Source organism: Diprion similis, chromosome 4 (assembly GCF_021155765.1).
Source record: "Diprion similis isolate iyDipSimi1 chromosome 4, iyDipSimi1.1, whole genome shotgun sequence".
NCBI classification, from domain to species: Eukaryota; Metazoa; Arthropoda; class Insecta; order Hymenoptera; family Diprionidae; genus Diprion; species Diprion similis.
The window spans coordinates 23408511-23427488 of NC_060108.1; positions in this window are offsets into that span (position 1 = coordinate 23408511).

Consider the following 18978-nt stretch of genomic DNA (forward strand, 5'->3'; position numbering starts at 1 on the left):
GATACTGCACCATAAATAAGTGATGAACTTTGTAAACTCATAATTTACTGCATAAGATTATCCATCATCTCCACTAGTACTGGGTGTTCAGTATTCGTGGAAATTATGGAATCAGAGAATTTGCAGGGAATTTTATATCCCCTGGAAAAAACCTGGAAATCTCAGGGAATTTCATGTCGTATGTGGAATATACTAATTTTCATCAGAGGTTCATGAAAATTGAGCCATTTGGTGAGGAAAAATATTTTTCTTTCAACTTACAGACAATGGTCATGAACCAAGCACTGATTTCTTAAAAATTGTACGTGCTAGCGAATTCTTACAAATTCGTCTTACAATGAGCCGTGCTCTAGTCAAATATAAAATATTCTTGTTCGTATGACGATTGTATTTTCCACTAATTGTGTCCATGAAAACAAACTGGATAAATAATGATCCTTGTCTGGAAAACTTGGACATAAATGTTGCAACGATCAAAACGCGTTCAGCGTTATCCATTGATGGAAAGCCTTTAAACGTCACTTTATCCTAACTCAATTGCCATCAATAGTCGATCTACTTCCAATAAAATTTAAAAATTGCCAGACATGTGTTGTGCGCAATAATTTATGTTTATTAAAATGACATCATTATCTAATACCTACTTGTCTAGTTTTTAGACTGCTTGGTAACAGCATCAGGTAACAAGCCACGTGCAGGCGGCATATGAATCCTTACCATTCTGATATTCTACACTACCGACGTCCCTCGAACAGTATCATTGCCAACTCGACTTATAGCGCAGGAATGACTACCGCTGATAATTACGTGTGCGCTGATACTGGCTGCGGTAACTGTGCGCCCTATACGTCGTGATCTGATAATTTAAAAAGAAAAAAAAAAACGTTACTATTTGTATAATCTTGATAACCAACATTATATGATTCTGTTTAGGGTTGCACTACGGCGATGAACTATAGGGAATGCAGTTTCAAAAACAAAAGTCTAGTACATTCCCATATGTCATACATATATGTATGTATTCAAATGCATTGCATACAAAATGCCATAGCGATGTGAGAAATTTTGGCAGAGATTTTTTTCACCCCAAAATTCCTGTTAATGCAAAACCATACATCCATTATAATCACAGAAATATTTGCAATGACGCGAAAATTACAAGGTGCAATATATGAGGCGTGTAACAAGATCGCAGTCCCTTGTTTCATCGCACATAACCCTTCTCAGCCTGTGAAAGAAGATTTGAAAAATCCTGGAACAATTAGACGGCAAACACTGATCTGTCCTCCTCAGTATTAGCGTCAAAAAATAATTCACAGAAAAGGGTCTGGCCGTGATTGACTTAAAAAATGAATACGTTCAGCCAGAATCCTTTGTTCTTCTTCGTTGACGATTTGGCTGATGGTTCAGAGAAATTTTCTACCAATGGAAAAATCGTCGAATTATTTGATACCGGCTGTGACGCCCGGACATCTGGAATTGGATTGAAAAATGCCAAAGAACAAGATGTGATCTCCGGACGAAGCGAATTGACGCAAAACATTCCGCATGCTCGAAAGCCTTCCAACGTTTCGCAGCTACCTCGATGGCAAACTCAGGTCAAAAAAACTGCAAATCCTTCTGGTGGACACGAAAATCAAAGAGAAAACGTCAGTAGTACAATGTTTATATCTTTCGAATAACATCTCGACGGTAACTCATGTCCGTTAATATCGTAACATATTCAAGTCCTATAATGCGAAACATTTTCTCTGTAGATTACAGTGGCATGCAAGTCGCAAAAGCAAAGTAAAGCGGTGCCATGGAGTTCAACAAAGGTGAAGAGGAACGGAAGTGTTCTAAAAAATGGAGACATTCAAGGCTCATGCAGCCCGAATGATGAAAGAAAAACCCTGGAAGTATGCAAAGACCAACAGAGGGCAAAACCAGCTTCTACACGAACGTGGATGTCTGTCAAATACACTGAAAATAACAGAGCATCGATAAAACCGCGGTCGGACATTTCCTCTACATTGCAGCCAAAAACTAGATCAACGATCTCCAGCTCAATTGAAGGAAAACCCAAAACAAGCTTAACGAAATCTGCAACAAGACCTCGAACCATCCCGCCGACGAAACAACTGAAAGTGCCATCCGAGGTATCGCTGCACAATGGAATGACCAAGTGCGTTGATCGAGCTGTTGATAAAGACAGTCTATCGAATTGCTCAAGGCAGCTAGAAATCGCTAAGACCTCAGGCGTTACGTCGTACTCTCAAGAGATTAACAAGTCGAGGCTTCCAACGTATTCCAGAGGTGTGAAAGTTCTCCTTAACGGTCATAATGCAAAGAAAAGCATTAATCCCGGCAAAGAAGTACCTCGGACGGAAATCACCACAGGTAGCGATCAGGACTTTCGAGATAACGATCCGGAGACATCGAAAGACTCTCAGTCTGGGAACCAAAGAGACTGTAACCGGGAAGGGCAAGCGAGGTCGAAAGTATCCTTTAGTAGTTGTGGGCCAAAGTTCAACACCACGGGAGCTGCAACTACAACGGTCACAATCGCAGAGACTTCAGAGAAGTCGAAGTCTAGTGCTGTAAGTAAAGTGCCGCTAGCTCGGATAAATAGAAATTCATTTAGCACCGGAAAAACAGCGCGGTTACTAAGATCTGCTGAAACTAAGCAAAAGCAGACTGACGGCCAGGTTACTAAAACCGAGGAAAGAGCGGCTTCGAAAATATCGGCCACTCTTTCAGATGATAAGTCAGTGAGTAGACGGTCCGACAACTATTCGGAAAAACCATCGGCTAGACCTTCTCCAAAATTTCATGGTAGTGCAGCCCATCAAAACGATCCCAAGAATAGGATCTTCAGTTTCAAAACGAAACTTCCCAAGCTCAGTTCCCCCATGATCATGCCCGAGCTTACGAAAGCTTCCCAAGTGGACGAGGAAAAGCATAATGAAGTTACCAGACGATCGAATCATTCTTCCGAAATATTGAGGACAGAGCTCACCGAGAGGATGAGCAGGTTTGAAAATCGAGTACAAGTGGTTTTAAATTCCAAGATTCCCGAACCTACTGCACCGAAGACCGGAAAAGAGTCGGTTACTCTTCCCGTATCCGATGACGTGGAGGAAGAGGACGAAGAAATCGAGCTGAATACAATATTTGAGGACCCGCCGGTTACCTCAAGCCAAAAACCAAGACCGGGATCATCGTCGAATACTTTTGGAGTGCTTAAGACCAAGGAGGAAAAAGCAAAACCAGCAAGTTTGGTCAGTGGATCGCTAAATCGAAATACATCGATCTCTCCGTCAGCCGGATCGCAAGTCCCACGTTCTAGGGATACGAAATATGGGCATCGTTCGTGGCCCAAAAAACAAATACCATCGTCTGTTCGTCAAGGCGGAAGGTCACAGAGATTGGAAAAAGACGTTAGCATCGCAGCAGGGAGATCCTCGACACCGTCGAAATTGGAACAAGTAGAGCCTACTGCTGTTGAAAGCCATGAAGGAATTCCCGAGTCTTCAGTTTTCGATGAAAAGTATAGCAAAGACGATGTGATACCGATAATGGACCCTCATGTGTATAACGTGCATGCATTTGCGACCCGTCGTCACGAGCGGAACGACGCATTGTCTCAGGAAAAGGTGGAAAACGATGGTAAGACGGAGTCCTGGATAAACGGACACGAGCAAGCATACATGAAGGGCCGAGCAATCGGCTTGAGAGTCGCCAGTATGGCACGAGCAGCCAAGGAGGATTCGAAGTGCAAATTCATCAAGACTAGCTTCAAAGTGAAGCCGCCGATGTCGGAGTTGGAGAAGTCGCAAGAGATCGTCGACATCGGATTGTCGGTTGTCGAAAAAGTTCTCGAAGAAAAGGAGAACAGAAATCATTCGCCTTCGGTGCTCGGTGATCAAACCATGAGTTACCGTGAGTTTGACAAAAAACCAAAGTGGAACAGTAGGCAATGGATTCTGTAGGTCTTCCTTCACACCTCTCTTGTGATTCTTACAGTTGAAAATACATGTCGTTTAAAGGAGTTGAAATATGTTCTGATAAAAGAGAAGAATAATCCCGGGTATAATTACAACGAAAATACAACCCAAATTGTATCGATGAAGCTACTTTTTAGATGGTCAAAAAGCACTCTCGTCCGGTTATGGCTAACATCTCGTTAGATGGAATCGACTACGTTTTCGTATCTCCCAAACAGAATTTACCGTGGCTAGTGCAATAATTCGTTACAGTAGCGAGCCCGCCTGAGCACATTCGAGCGATTCTTCTTTATTGTGACAAGCTGCGTCCGAGCTGTTGCGAATTGCGTGAGTTGTACCACGCATGTTGTACATGCGTTATACGTATGTACCACGTTGCAAAGGCGTTCCGCGAGGGTGGAAGGCACGGGGAGAGAACGGGGCGTTTCAGGGATACGTGCCCAGAGGGTGACCTCAAAAGAAGATCTCGAATGATACCAATTATGTCATCACGCGTTCAGCCCCTATTTTATCGTTGCTCGTTGCACCGCATAGATCCAACCCGCATCTCTATTCAACCCCGATTTCCTCATTCTCTTCCTCATCCCCGCCGGCGCCCCATGATCCCTGGTTACGCTTCAGTAGACACCTTTACTTATTGTTAGTTTTATTATTGTTTCGATAAAAATTCTACCTACTTGTCAAGACGTTGTAGATGGATTCGATGAACAGATTTCTCCCAATGACATTCACACATCTAAATGGTTAAAAATGATTTTGTTTCCTCGTTTGGTCAAAAATTTCTTCAATATTTTCATTTTATCAACGGCTTTCTGGATAAATTTTTTTTTTATATAAACTTCTAGTGGAAAAAGACCTTATGAAATTTTTAGAAGTGATCAAATTTTTTCGAGATCAAAACTTGACCACCAAAATGGGTCTGAAGCGGAATTGACATTTACCAAACTAATTCAACAATTCATAAATGAAAGTTCGTAGATGAAAGATATTCGTGCAGTTACACATGTCCAGTGGGGTTGCGATGTTCACGATTGTTTTTAGTGAGTTGTCCAGTTCCGCTAACTTTATCCCCCCCCCCCCCCCCCCCCTTTCGCCCTCTCTCTTTCTCATCCTCCCTCTCAACAAAAGACCTGCAGAAAAGAGAAGCGTGGGTGTGGAGGCGGGGTTGAGGGGCGAGTAGGGGACAGATAATCAAATAACCTGTACGCACCGTATAAATTATCAATCAGGCCGCGATTGTGCAACCCCAACCGGAGCCCGGTGAGTCTGGGCCGAGTCAGTAAGGGTTGCTTGTTACAATATCGATGCGAGGCTGGGGCGGGGGACTGCAACAGTTATTTTCGCGTGGGCGTTACGTTCCTATTTCACCCTGTGTAACACCCTGCACCCTCCGACCGCGGCATCGCCACAGCGACACATCGCAACATATTGTGTGTGTGTACAGGATCTATAGAGACAGACACGTGTTCCCGAGAAATTGACTATACTCGAGCGTTTTATTCACGATGTGTGTGACACGTGGCGAAACACTGTGCGATGCAATTTGCGATATCTGCTTATACGTATAAACCAAGCTACAGTCACTTATTATTTCTGCTAGATATTCACGTTATGTAGGATAATCCTTTTGATAGAGGGTCGTAGTTTTTCGATCACTTTACTGTCAATTGATTTAGAGCCAGTTATTAATTAAGTTTCCACATAAACTCAGAAAGCTGCAAGAGTATAATAAAATAAGGATCTGCTCGTCAAGAAATGTTTCTGTTATATTACAATGATTTTTCAAGTCTGTAACCAAATGTTTGCTAAGTTTTCCATCATTTTGCTAATCATTGCTAATGCTGCCGGTAATTTTTCTCGTATTTTTCTTTTCGCTTATACTTTGCATATTTTCTTTTCCACTGGAGCTTAGAACATCCCTTTTTCCCCGCACATGGATGCTAATTTATTCAAATCGTGAAACCACAACAATATCTTAGATACATTGTTCGATCTCTATTCTGAATTTGTATGTATGTGGGATATCGTACTACTCCAACTAGATGAGCGGGGATCGAATGGAGGAATGGAAACTAGCGTGTGGGATGCTCGTCACGCGTGATCAGGGGCGCGATTTTCACGCTAGTCGCGAGCCCTCCTTCAACACCTCAGAGCATCGGGAACAGCTAGGGGGTGAAGGGACTCGGCTGAACACACGTTATAGGTGTGTGCGTGTGTACATTTCTATTTACACACACCCATCATATGCCTATAGACTCACCTTACAGGCGGAGCTCACAATCAGTTAACGTTACATATACCTACCCGGCTGATCTACTCACGCGTTTCGAGTTCTCGCAGTTTCGGAAGCCAGTTCCTAGATTCTAGATGCGAGGTGTAGTCGGTGCGGAAGGCTAGGTTTTCCACTGACATGCAATCTCGTTATGTTTATACATAGGTATGTACACGTCTCTAAGGATAACTGATCAACGTTTCGGTGTGTTTGGAATGTTGATTAATGATCACTGTGTACACCAAGGATCCTATGCATATGATATCTTTGATGCTGTATAAGGGTAGGTAAGTAAAATTTAGATACTAGCTCAAAAGCCTGGAATATTTTCATTTATTTTGTGATAACTGACATATGTATATATACAGTATTTTTCAACCTTAAGGACAATATCGAAAGGAAAAATTTTAGACGTATCAATGAAGTTATGCTCTGATTTTTTCTTCTTATCTTTGATTACTTTTGCTTGCTAAAGAGTGTACAAAAATTATCAACACTTATTGGAGTAATACTATGATGAATTTAACAACGCCATAAAAATATGTGCAACAGACATTTCTGAGTATTACTCACTAAAAACTATGTTAAAAAAATTTTCCGTACAGTCAACTTTATATTCTATGTTCAGTTCAATCGTACATAAATTCTAAATCATATCCAACACATTTTTGTGAGATTTCGTAAGTAATATGTTCTCTAATTTTTTCTTTATTGATTTCATCACGGTGTTGTATAAGTTTCTTTAAAATCCTTTTCTCATCCATTTTCTTCACCACAGCACTGGCACAATGCACTTTCTGTACCTACTATGTACAGCACCCATAGCCCCATAGACGCCAGAATTTACGTACGGTATTAAACATCTATACATAAATATGGACGGTTGAGCTCACCCCAAGTCTGCGGCACGCGTTCCGATGTGTTCTCTCAAGCGAACCGATCTATGCACACATGAAAAAGTATGAAATAATGCAACCACGTGCCTCTCCGCGGTGCTTTGCATACATAGGTATAGTTATCGTTGAGAAGCGAGCGTTTCGATTAGCCGCAGGCATGATCGGACGCACCGCTCGCAGAGCAATGTTCACTGATTGTGAGCTACGTCAACGATACGTCGTCACTTTCTCACGTTACGCGTCACTGCGCGGTTTAACTGCAATGATAATAGCTGGGGTGGCAAGAGACTAGAAATCGAGTTGAGAATTTATTAGAAATAGGATCGATGTTGTAATTTTATTGGTGATGATCGAGTGTTCTTTTACGACGGTAGAAATATTTGATTATAATTGTAGAAAATTAAAGGATTAATTAAACGACAAATGGAATAACATTCCAATGAATATTAACTACATACTACAGCCCCCAGACAAATGTTCTTTGAAGGAAGAGAAATGTTCACGAAGAAAATCGGTATCACGATACGTCAATAGCCTGAGGCCCTTATTTAATAACTTCTTGTAAATTAGAGGCTACTGAATATTAAACTTATACTCTGTCCTATTATTTATAGGCTAGCTCCTACGTGGTTGTAAATCATCCACGATGCTCTGCGGATATAATGCGTTGTACAGGCATGTATAATGTGTGTGCAGCTAATGCATATCAGACTGGCATTCAGGACTAGATAAGAAGAAAAGAATTTCCCTTGGAGGCCAGTAGAAGAATACTTAACAGATGCTTGAAGGGCCAAAAGCTTTCCTTTTGGATTCCGTAAGTTCTTGAAATTTTATGAACTCAGCATTGGGATTCGGAGTCTCAAATAATGTTTCAAATAGTTGGAAACGAAGACCGAAGATATAAGTATGCACCCCTATAGCTGTGATGTCAAATTATTTTCGTCCCCAATAACAGAGGCAAACGAAGTTTGGCGCGCGCTCAAAACAACATTGGATGGTAAAAGAAAACGGAAAACTGGGCGTAACGGGCGTTTCGAGCTGTGTAAAAGAAGGTTGTTCGTGGCGTTGTTTGGAGGGCTGAAGTATAATGTAGTCTAATATAATGTAATGAATTGTAACGAGGGGCGCAGGGAACGCTGCTCTGCGAAAAGCAGAACCCAAAAGGGAAAAGGGCAAGACGAAGCAAGGGTGGTAGTCAGCTCAGCTATTGGATTACCTCGCAGGCGTCCTTTCACCCTGCTCCGCAGATCGAATCTCAACGAAAACCCTGCGAATTGTTAGCATCCCTCTGGACCTTGTCCACCAATGACCCCAACTCTTATATCTGTAGCTTTGACCAAAAACTGCAGGGTGTAATATAAAGTGTACAGGCGGAAATGCAGCGTGCAAATGAGCTGCAATGGCGCCCAATCCTCGCACAGATGTTTGTGCGGGCTGAACTGATCCTATTGCTAGCACTTGTTAGATCCTTATTGAGAGCTTTACTGTTTTTTCTAGTTTTAGGCAGTGTCGATCGTTAGTGGCGGGGTCTGTTAATCCTGTTTTTACTTTTCGTAAATGACAGTCATTTAGGTACACCAAATTACATACCGATTGTTATCCTGATCTGATGAAAGATTTTAGAAACTTCAAATTTGACTAGATATGATATTAATTTTCTTTTTCCTAGTACACGTATTTTAAAAACGATACTTGCGACTAAACATTAATTGCTCAAATCGGATTGTTAGTTTTTACGTTAACTGCTCGTGCGGTGGAAGGTATTAGAAAATTGAAAAAACCGCCGAGAAATTTATCTATACACGGTCAACTTTAAACTTTCATAGAAATTAAATGCTTTCTGGACCTTCGCAGGTATATTTAAATGGAAATGAAAATGTGCCTGCCATTTGAGGATCAGATGACATCTTAGTAATACCAATTTTCGTAGTAAGGTAGAGTAGGTAAATATCCGTGAATGGCATATCCGCCTAATTTGAATGTGAAGAAACCGTGAATCCTACAAGTATATTTTGATGAACATATGAATGTCACCGATGCTCTCGTATAATGAATGAATATTATATGACCTCGGATGCTGACGCCGTACAGTTTTCAAAAACGTACAATAAGACTTGGATTCTAATATGCTTGCGTGCGAGCAAGAAACTACAAACTTTGCTCCGATCCAGCTGAAAGATCCAGCTTTGCATGAGGCATTAAAGGATTTAATCCCCAAGGATTCGACGTGTAAGGTAACGATATGGAAGTAAAGGAAAAGCAAGGTAGGTATATGGAAAGGAAAGGAAAGGAGAGGAAAGTTACGGCGAAGCAAACCGAGGCGAGGCGAGGCGAGGCATCTTAAAGCACGCCGCCGACCATAAGTCATTTCACGAAGTGTCCCCAAAATCTTGAAACCTACGCGCGGCTGCCCGGGCGCAGGGGGTTAATATATTTTATCTATGGACTGCGCACTGCGTGGCTTTGATATACCGCTGGTATTTGTGTGTCGCCGCCTCTCCTAAGCGGTTGATATATGAACTATGAATCGAAAAAGTACAACGGGATTGTGTACGCGCACCTACGTGCATCCAACCATACAGAGGTACCTACCCATGCTCTTTCGAAATTTTCAAATTTAAATCCTGTATCGCGTCTCGCGAGATTTTAAAAGGGTGCGCAGTATATCGCTCCAAGTCACGGTATATGTATATACAAGCAGTCACATTTCATTCCTTTTTTCCCTCGAAGATCGTATTTTGCTCTTTCGTTTTTAAAGATCCGTTCAAAAAACGATATATTATTGAAAAACATAAACAAGGGAAAAAAAGAAGAAAACAAAGCTTCTGAACAAGCATCGGATCGTATACAATCTTACGTCGACTATGGATTTTTTAAATATATATTTCTCCCCGGTATTCACGCTGACTCTGCACACCCTAAAAACGGAATTAGAGTGGCAATGGGAGCCCTCAGAAAAAAATTGTCGACTATCCCCGCAGTTGGGTGCGCAATCAACGATATATACTAGAAAATGGAATTAAAAAATCAGATGCGCGTAAGCGACTGAGTTTCCTTTGAGCTCTCGACTCTTCAAGTTTACGAGTTTAGTTGCTCCGCGGAGCATGTCCCAGGGCGGATCTGGTTGTTAAGGGTTGATTGGGTTACCGCTTCTCACTTAAGCCCTGTGATTGCCGCTTGTGACGACGCCTTGCTTCTCCCGATATCTTTCCCTCCCAACCTACCCTCGATTCATCCCTCGACCCTCGCTGCATCTTCATTCTCGAATGCTCAAGTATTTCTTCTCCCGTAGCCTTCTAACGTATAGGTATAAGCTGAAAAAACTTCGGTCGTGAGTTTCGCCAAGTTTGAATGAAACTATTGAATGTCAATGGATTGGAGGACATGACGACTTGAAGGAAATTTCCAATCATGCAACCATAGCTCAATGGTTATGTGTTACAATTCTGTTGTGTAATAATTGTTGTATCTCAACGCGGTGTATAATAATTTTTTTCACGTAGAACGACTCAGGCGTTTTTGCGTGGTTTGTGATTTGCAATTAACTATGCAAACGACTGCAGGCTGTATGGAAGAGAATGGAGAAAAGGAGAAGAAGAAGAAGGAAGGAAGGAAGGAAGGAACGAAGGAACGAAAGAAAGAACGAGAAAGTAAATTGTACCAAGAATATCTATAAAAAGCGGTGGGATTTTTTGCTCGTAAATGTTGACGTGAAATACACTAATAACACCTCAGAATGCTCCGCGTGCTCCGAAGACCGGCCTCCACCTACTATTAAACACTATTAAACTTGATATCTCGGAGGAATATTACGGCTCGCGTACGTCGACGTGTTTTGCACGTGGCATACCGTGCTTCGGGCCCATTGCTTCTGCAATTTTCACCCTCTATCTCCCACCTTTATAGGTACACCCTTCAGGCAATCGCTGTTTCTACTAACGATAATTGCAGGGCCTGAGCTTGATTGGCTTATGGCTTTTATAGGAGTCAATTTCCCATAGAACCACACTAATTATTTACATTGCTCTTTTATAGACTCATCATCCTGCAACTACAATCTGTCATTGATTATGGTAAAAAAACAAGCCAGGAACACCGCGGAAGAAACATTCCGAGTTTCGCGGTAAGTAAAACTGTCCAGCATCACATAAAAACGCTTTTCATAATATTGGAGTGCGAAGAAAGCGTCTGACGCAAAGAAATTCTGCTACTTCACATCCCTCAAAGCGGATGACTGATGTACTGAAAAGATAGATCAAGAACGTGTATTAAGGATCGATTCGTATACTGGATATATGTTTATTATTCCACAGGCGGAGGCAGAGCTACGTTATAATTAGAAAAAAAAAAAAAAAAAAACTTCTCACGGCTCGAAGACGCGGAGGATGCTAATCCCGAGGGAAGAAGACCCAGACGACGCGCAAACAAACCCTGACGCGGAGGCTGCAAGCCTGGTGACTAATCCTTTGTCCATACGGATCTTTTTGTCACGCAGCGGAGGACGCGGTGCAGTTTCTCTCTTAGAAAGGAGAAAACTTTTGAGTCATGCATGACATCGGAGGTTTGATCAGACTGCGTTACGTCCATGGCTTTTCCCCCGGGCGAAGACGCCTCTCGGCCACGATGAAGAGTCGCGTCTTCGCTCCTGTCGTGCATCCCTGGGAAGGAGATCCCGGGGGTCCGAAACTCCGAGGAGAAAGAGAATATCTCGCGACGCCGCGACGTGCAGGGTTAACGTTGGCGTGTTATTTCAAACGGAGGCTACCGCGGCCAAAGCAGCGGGCGATGAGATGCGAGAGAGATGCTGCGGCAGTATCGGACTGTTGGAGAGGAACGGTGTCCGGATTCCCGCAGCCGCCGTAACCTGCAGACGTCGACGATAAATTATGAATCGAAGAGATATAATAACTGCACCACCGGCAGCAACGCCGACGGACCGAGTTACGGTTTCACGTTAAATATAAAATACTGCGGGGCCCGCGTCACGTCGGTATTAAGAAGCTGTTTAACATATTTTAATTGCCGCATTAAAATTCAAATGATCCGCGAGAGACCGAGGAGCCGATCTGCTACCCTGAACATCTCACCGGTATGGCCGGAGAATCGCTTCGGTTCGAAGCTATCCTCTTATGCACAAATGAAATTGGGAATATAAGGCATTAGATGGAACATGACACCGATGAGGCCGTTTATCGATGAGCGAGATTAACGACGCCTAGACCGCACCCTTTCACGATCTAGTCTAGCTATAGTGGTGCTTTCAGGACGCTTGATCGTTTCTTTCCCGGAGTTGATGATACACGCGGTATTATATATTCGATGATTAAAATAATTAACGCTTGACGGTTTTAGTGATGTTAGGTTAATCGAATCGACTCACGCGGTATTATCCAATCGATTTTTAAACGAACCTTCGAGAAGATCAAGTATGCGGACGGATAGATCGCAGGCTCGCGTTGCGACAGCTTGTGGCTGTTTAATATATTTAAATTCGATTTTTTCCATTGCATGGATCGAACGAAACGCTGCCATCCTTGCGTGAGTTGACGTGCTGCTTAAAAACTTCGTGGAAAAATTCACAACCGACCGCTGTGCGGGTCATATAAAATACGATTGCGTAAGTGACAAATGGGGCATAAATCTTCTCTGATTCATTATATTACACACTCGCGGATAAGAAATGTGCAGCTTAACTGTTCGTCAATTATAATACTTGCACAAATTCAGGAACAAGCAAAATGCGGATGAACACTGTCAAACCAATAGCTAATTTACAATTTTTAATTCAATTCATAGTTCTGGTAACATTCTTAAAGTAACTATACTTATTTTAAGCGATGATACAAGGTATGCAGTTTTCATACAAATTCATTCTGTAAATCGAGAGGAAAATTCCGAGAACTTTTGATTATTCATTACTCTTAAGTTTAGAAATTGTCTCCATGCATCATTTTCTGCAGTAGTTGATATGTTCTTTTTCCAACCGTCAGATTCAGATTACCTGCTGAACACTTGATGATGACAAAACTAAGAAGAATAATAATTTCCTAGAAGATAAATGAACGTCATTCAACAATAATGTGCAAAATAGGAGATTTTTAGCATACCGCATCTCTAGATGCGTGTGCACTACCAGGTCGTTTCGAGGTCTGGGACTGACGGGAAGAGAATATAATATATTATCAGCCATAAGATCGGAATAATAATAACAATAATAACAACAATCATAATGATAATGATAATAATGAGAATATATTTTGCTTGATATTTACGGCTTTGGACTGCGGCGGCTTTTTCAGTGGGCTGCGGGGTAACGAGGTCTCCTCGGCACCGGAGGAGGAGCAGTTTTCTGGGAGCTCTTTATAGGTGTATTGGTACCTACGTAACATGCCGTTTGTGCCGCAGCCAGCGCGGGTGGGCATGTATAGCGTGTATGGATAAGGAGAGGTGAGGATAGGCCCCCATTAAGAGCCTTATTAATATTTTAATTTTCCTTTAATACGCGTAAATCTAGGATCGGACAAGGCCACCTCGGAGCCTGTTTTATGGAGGCTCTTTTATAGATTTTCGGTGCCAGCTATGGTCGTATATGTATAGTCTTATTGGTGCACGATGCGTGCACGGGCAAGATTTACGAAGAGCTTAACTCAGCCTATCATAGATCCGAAGAGATATTCAACCTTGGTAGTCGGTAAGATGCGTGTTGAGAAAATGGAATAAAAACAGTTCAATTATAATTATACCCGTACTGGTAGACGGAACGTTGAAAAATATTAGCTTCCGGCATCGGGTAACTTTGACAAATTCGATGTGTGGTGCATGGTTCTAATTATTTTATGAAATAGTCGGTCTGCTGGACTGACCGTATACATAATTCTCTGCTGTTTTTGATGCTTGAATTTGTTAATGAAAATTTTCAGTCCCACAAAGGATATTCCGAGAAAATATTTATATTTATGATAAAAAAAACCACAAACCATTAAGAAGTTCGTTTGCAGTTGTATATGAAGTTTGACAAACAATCGAGTGTAACTAGGATAAATACAGTAACACGCATGTATGAAAATATATTATATAAAGGGGTTAAAAATCTCGCCCGCAACTCAGTGTTCGCCAACGACTATGAAGGAACTACGAGCACATAATATTTCATCTTGTCCTGGACGAGGATGAGGCACAATGGAACTACCGGCTCGATATTATAGACGAAGACCCAGCATCGAGGGTACACACAGCCGTGCCCTCATCACAAATGCCTCTAATTATTATCAGTGGTCTGTAGTATGCATATACGGACGCAACGGCGAAAGAAGAAGATCCGAGGAATGAAGTCTCGCGGTGGACGAAAACGAGCTCTCTTTAGCCGGAGCCGGGTGATGTATCGAAAGTTGGACATACGGCAGTGAATCAAATCTACCGATCATCCTTGAAAATAATGATCCTTCCTGTGCTCGTAGCACCTTACATCTCCGCGTTACATTGTTGTGTCCTCTCGCTCGTTTCATCTCGGATCCGTTGTAAGACGTACCCGGTACACCTCAACACCCTAGAAGCTGGAACGACGCATTCGAGCCATGATGACCGCTCGCGTGCAGGACCTGCGGAGGTCGTTGGATAGCGTCGGTTGACTGAGGCTTCTCGCGAGTCCTGGAGGGGCCGTCGTCCTGCAGTAGGTACGATCACAGAAAAAAGGCAAAAGGGTGAAGTCGGTAGAGCCGCGGAGAGACCCACCCGAGGCATTGTGTTCGCCGCTCGTCTCGCGCCGGTTAGGTTGGGCAGGGTTGGGTTAGGTCAATTATTTATTCGCCGGCGACTGTGAATAATGAACGTTCGAAACATCCTTCAGCGCTTATGCTTTTTTTTTTTTCTCTCTGTCTCTTTTTTTTTGTATTTCTCGGGTCTTTTATTTTTTCACTCTTCTCTCCCGTATGCGCACACGTGAAGCGTATACAGTCATAACGAATAACGTATGTGTGGGTGATGTACCGACGCGCCGGTGTGTATACAGGTGGATGTATCTTTCACGCTTCGTGTGACACGTGAATGTATCTACCAGGTTTCAACCAGGCACAATTTAAGCATTAAAAGCATTAAGTAGGTATTGGAGATTTGTTGCTGATCACCGAAAGTCTCACGGTCGATCATCAATCGCCGCATCTATATCGCTTGTTGGGCGAAATCGTCACTGTAGCCTTTTCGTATTTTCGTTTGCGTCAGTTTCTTCTCACATTCAGTTTGTACCTACATAAAGCAAGGCAAGCAGGATCTTTGAATAATTCTTCTCCGCCATGTACTCAAAAATTACAACGTTGAGTGTACTTGCAGGCAATATACTGTTGAGTACAAGGAATCAATCGGTTTCATTTTGTCAGGATATCTCTTATCCGATGTGCCTACATACAACGACGTTGAGAACTGAGCAGATTTTCTTTCCCTTATATCAATGGGACATCTTTGAAAAGTAGAATGAACCATAAGAACACCCTAATCGAGGTATGATTAACACCTTTTACCGTTCGTATCGTACAAAAGTGATTTTGACACAATCTTCAGACTTGAGGTTGCCGACACCTCAGCCTGAGTCCTTAAAAATATTTTGAGTGACACGTCTTCGTTCGTTTCATAATTGGTTCTGGTTGACCGGACACGCGGTCATCGCAGACCCGAGGCTGCAGCCGAAGGATCACGTGTCGCCGTTGGATGAACGCACCGATCTTATCTCGGCTCGTGATGATACAACGCAGATGAAATCGGGGAACGGTGAATAGACGTATCAAACAAATTACAACGTTAAATCTATGGGAGGTCTCAGCCGCAGCCGAAGCAACCCCCGCCGGACATGCACGAATAGTATCTACTTGATATTACTGCAGGAGGGGTTGAATTGGATGTACGGCTGCACTTGTCACTGCCAATTTAGTGGTTGAGTTTAAACGCGGGACAATCGAGGTCGAACAATATCCTCCACTTTGCACCGCACCTACCCCTGCGAGATGAGACCTTGAGAAGGACTCCAAACTCGGCAGGGAATTGATTGGGACCTTTTCACGTGCCGGTTAAAAGTCTGTCTTGAAGCGTTTTTTTTTCTTCACGAGGGGAGAGTTACTCCGGAAATCAATTGGCGGAAAAACTTAAAGTGTAGAGGGTTTTTTTGCGATGGACACTTATAAAACGTTACAATATGCGTAACGATCGCCAGTTGTGAATTGAACTTTAATTATACGTATGAGAAGAAAAAGATAAAAATGGAATTATTCATCAAAGTTGACGGTATAAAACATTAACATTTAGAGTGGTGATGGTACGGAGGACAATATAATGACAGAGATTCCTGCGGCAGACGTGAATGATGTTGACGATCCGTAAGGAATCGATACCAGGAACTTTGCGGTCTATAACTGGTGAGGGTAAAAATGCGGGTTCTTTGAAAATAAAACTTTGGACACCTCGGAGAAATCTTGAAAATGTTATATCCGACCGATAGTCGAAAAGACGTTTGACAAATTTGAATCGATTAATCTTAGCCGTTGTAATGCGACGTGCGCTTATTAAAGGTTCTCGGATGTATACACACACACACACACTTACGCATACATTATAGTACATGGATATCCTGCACGCGGGCATCGTGGATCGGAATAAGAGGCCCTGGAGCTAGGATGCCCGGGCTAGGTGGGCCATGGCATCGACGATCGCGGCCGGGTGTTTGGGCAACGAATTACGAAAGGCCCAGGCGTCATGACCCCCAGCTGCGTTTTCTCTTGGTTACTTATTTTTTCACACACACCCCCTAGAGCGTTACCTCTTCATCTTGCCCCGTGCTGGCCTCGCGCATGGCCTCACGACCACTTCGGATACCGTACGCCGCCTCATCTCGCAAGCAGGTTGTGCCTCGGCTATAACGATAATTACGTGATGGATACGCGTAAACGTATTGCTATTGCGTTTATTAAACGCACCGCCCGACTACCGGACGGCCATAAATTCTCACATCCATCTCTGCGCATCATTCCGAAACCCAGTCGATGATCCGACGTTGTGATCTTCCATCAACAACAACAGCTCGTGAGATAATGACGCGTAGAGACCACACGTGTGACACGTCAGTGAGGTAACACACCACATGGGAGAGAAATACGGTCAGGCTTGTGCAATACAACTTTTCACACCGCGCGCAGATCAATTGTTTACAGATTTCTCGGCATCTGGAGGGCATGGTGAAAGACTAAGAGTTCGGTCATCGGGCGGCAAGGGTTGCACCCTGCACAAGGTACCAGAGAGTCCTTCTCTCAGGGGGGATAATAGCACCATCGACCAAACGCTCGACGCAACATTTATCACTCCTATGAAGTGGGAGGCCCGCATTCTGCTCTCAGGTTTGATGGAGGGGGCGGAGTTCTTCCCTCCAAACAACGTCAGTGCGAACAACAACAAGAACATATCTCTTCTTCGTGTCGGGTATAAGAACCGTTTTTTAAATGGATCTTGGTCATCCGTTGCATCACGTTCGATGGTGTGAAGATTTTGTATGTGGATGGTATCGACACTTCTCGGTTTCGGTGCATGGCGAGTGGTAATAACGATGATTTACCGAAGTCTAATTTCGTACTTTCAGGTTTGCTAATCATTCCCTGCAGTTGTCTGTGAGTTGTATTTTCATTGCTGAGATCCATTGAGCGTTAGCTTTATATTATTTGCAACGATAATGAGTGCTACTCACTGTCAAATATTCGTTAACGTTCCCTGATGTCGCAAATCAAGGTCATTGATCATGATGTAGTAATTTATGTCACGATGACTGATTGCAGAAGATGCAGCAGGAGAAGGTCATAGAACTGCGAAATGCAAGGGTCTCGACCACCTTGTCGGCTACGGCTCGGGTCTCAGCGACGACGTCTCAAAGGAACTCAAGGACCGGAGAGATTCTTATTTCACCATAAATAATTTTAATGACGGACCGCATTTGCAATTCAGGTATAACTTGTGGATTCGGTCGACCTCGTGCCTCTGACCCTTAATTCTTCTTCTCCTTCTTCTACGATCGATCGCCAACTCGACTCCCGGGTTATCGCCGTCGCTTCCGTAGATTAAAAACAATTTTCCTTCCTACCGTCTATAATATTCATATATGAATGTACTTACTGTCGTCACATATTTCCTGCAATTTTGTTGAACTTTCATTCTGTCTGTCTGAAGATATCGCGTCGCGCGAGTGATTCGAGCAGATGATGTATACGCCTGTACAGCGATACCCACACACGTGTATCAAACATCGAGAAGCTGAGCGAACCGGGAGTTAACCCCTCGAGGGGTTCGATTGTTTGCAGAGAACGAGAGAACATTCGATAAGTATTCGAATCACCTGCGAAAGTAAGTCCTTATTCGAGTATCCCCGAAGGGGCTGGCAAAATCAGTAGTGAATAAACAATGGAAAGTGTGGCAGCACCCGGGGGTATACACACACACACACACACACACACATATAGCTGGGCAAAAACAACGCTGCACGTATACATATATACGTAACACAGAACGCATCTAAAAACGAGCGAAAAAGGGAAATCGTGCGAAAAAAAAGCTCCGCCCCGCGGCCCCGCCCCCAAAACCTGCGGCCACGCCCCCGTCGTGGAGGAGGGGGGATCTGACTCCGTTCGAAAAATAAGTAGCCAAGTAAAATCAACACGTAACTGCGCGCGGATCGGCATCGTCGATTCACCGCCTCTTCTGTCGTCCGCATTCTCGGCTCGTCGCCGTCGCTGCAGTTTATAGATGCTGGTGGCAGTCTGGGGGAAAACCAACTGCAGCCGCGAACTCTTTGGATGGA